The sequence below is a fragment of the Frankliniella occidentalis genome, unplaced genomic scaffold (genome assembly GCF_000697945.3).
Source record: "Frankliniella occidentalis isolate FOCC.00 unplaced genomic scaffold, Focc_3.1 Scaffold758, whole genome shotgun sequence".
Lineage (NCBI taxonomy): Eukaryota > Metazoa > Arthropoda > Insecta > Thysanoptera > Thripidae > Frankliniella > Frankliniella occidentalis.
In genome coordinates, this window is record NW_026267867.1 from 19053 (window position 1) to 21643 (window position 2591).

Below are 2591 nucleotides of genomic sequence, written 5' to 3' on the forward strand. Positions count from 1 at the left end.
CATCCGGGGCCTTTCGGCTCGTTACGGACTATGTGCAGAGCATGTTATTACCTTCTGATTACACCCTGAAGGCTTTGGATTTCATATTACCCGAAAAGGGGTGTTCTATAGTCGGGTCAGATTAAGCTGACTCTGGCCGCCGGGTTTGTGGCCACAATTTTGTGGCCACAAGTAGGGACGTGGCAGGGCCGGGGTCATCGACGCGCTCCTCAAGTCGACGCTACGCACCAGTGAAGTATAACACCGGTGTAGCGGAAATGGTGGGCAATAACTCGACAGCCAGTTCACGATTGCTCACTTCAATGTTTTCGAACATCGCTTCTAATGATTTGCGCCCTCTGCCGCGTCCGGCCGGTGCCCGAGCAGTGCCGGGTGCCGGGTGCAGGCAGGCCCACGGAGGAGCTGGTACTCGCTGAGCTGCGGCCTCGGCCGGCCCCTCCCGGCAGGTTGGTAGCTGGCCGCTTCGGCGCCGACTTCAGCCACTGCTCTAAGCTCCCCCGTTTTCCCGCCATTCCTGGACCGCTGTGAACTCGGACACTGCAGCTGCTCCGCCCTGGTCACCACCGCCGCCTTGCCTCCGCCCCGCTCAGTTCCCCAGTTACAATAACAATGCAACCACCGTGTCATTCAAAATGGTACGCGCAAAAATCGTACTGATCGTACTACGCAGCTACAACAGTGGGCTGTGAGCTGCAGCGAGCTGAGCATAAGGGCGCGTTCGGATAAGGAACGGTAGGTCGGCGAGTCGGGCGGTCGGTCGGGCGGGGGGGCTCGCTCCGTAGAGCGCAGATATCGGGAAATCGGCTTCTGTACCCCTAATATTCCTCGGAAGTAGGTCGACCCCTACATTTTTGGAAAGGGGAAAGATCAAGGAATATTATTCCGCACAAAAAAGCAGTCATTTCGAACAGTACAGGGAAGAAGGACGAATTCCGTGACCACGGCCAGTTCGAAGTACTTCTCCCAGTTTCCCGCATCCACTACAGCTGACGTTCGCATGCATCCATGAGGCGCTGACCCATAAAATGTACACAAACAACTAAACATTCCAACATTCAAACCCAACGTATTAGAACTGAGGATAGCAATCATATCAATCAATAAGAAGAAGTCAGTTTAACAAAGCTATGGACGTGGCACAACGGAATATCGTTGGACGTGCGTTCCTAGGCATTGTAGCATATTTGATAGAAGACTTCCTAGATGGTAATTATTCTGCAAAAGAGAAGCTAATGCTATTACTGCCTTTGTATGTACGGTTGAAAATTACTTTTCCTTTCGTTTTGTAGATGATGATGACGATGAAAATCTATGGGAGCACGTAACCGTTGATATCAACGAGTTTTGTGTAATGGGCGACCCCTCATTCCAGTGGCATTTTAGGCTTACCAAGCCTGTATTAGAGGTAAAAACAAATATGCTGAGATTCCACTAGTAAATCATTAAGAAACAGTTGTGATTCTATTTTAGTTTCTTTGTGTTCTTTGCAGATCTTATTGCAAGAAATTGGAAACCATCTGGTGGACAACATGCTGATGGAAAGAGAGAGACGTCCTGTTGCTCACATTTTACTTATGGTGTTGTGGATCCTGGCTACCCCTGATTCCTTCAGGAGTGTAGCACTACGATTTGGAGTCTCTAAGTCAGAGGTTCATGATCACTATGTTCTTGTCATCAGAGTACTGCGGGATATGAAAGATACTTATCTTACATGGCCAAATGCAGAAGAACGTAACACCATTAAAAGAAATTGCCAACGCATTTCAAACTTTCCAGGAATTGTGGGAATTATGGATGGCTCTCATGTTTTTATTAAAGCTCCAAAGGAGGAAAGAGCTGCATACAGGAACTATAAATTTGGCTACTCTATTAAAGTTCAGGCTGTTGTAGATGACTCCTTACTAGTGAGGGATGCATACATTGGAGAAGTCGGCAGTCTCCATGATGCCCGTGTTTTTAGGAGAAGCCCCTTGTGCCGCAGCATTCTCCAAAGACAAATTTAGCAATGGAGAGCATATAATTGCTGATGCAGCTTATATGCTGCTGGACAGAGTAAGTTTTCCCCTGAATGTTCTGTCAGCTGTCTTCGGGGTGGGTACAATTCATTTTATCTCTTGTGAAATCTCTTTTAGGTCCTAGTTCCATTTGAGAACAATGGGCACCTGACTGTTCGTCAAAGGAACTACAACCGTAAATTGTCCCAAGTCAGAGTTGGAGTGGAACATACCTTTGGACGTATTGATTCCCTATGGAGACGCATGACCTATTTGCCTAACACAAATATTGATTATGCAGTTGATCATATAGCGGCAAGCATAGTGTTACACAATTTCAATATAATTCACTAGCAGGCATGGAATATTGTAAATAATTCTTGAATTAACGAACATATCAGTGGTGAGGGATGAATGTACCATTTTAAAAAACTATGTCTTGTCTTTTTCAGGGAAATAGAAGAATGAATGATGATTGCATGGAGGATGATGATGAGGCGAACTATCCAGAGAACTTCCAGCCAGGTGTAAATGATATGATTCGTGACCCTCATGTGCCACAGGGGAATTTACTTCTTGAACTTCAAGATAGGTAAA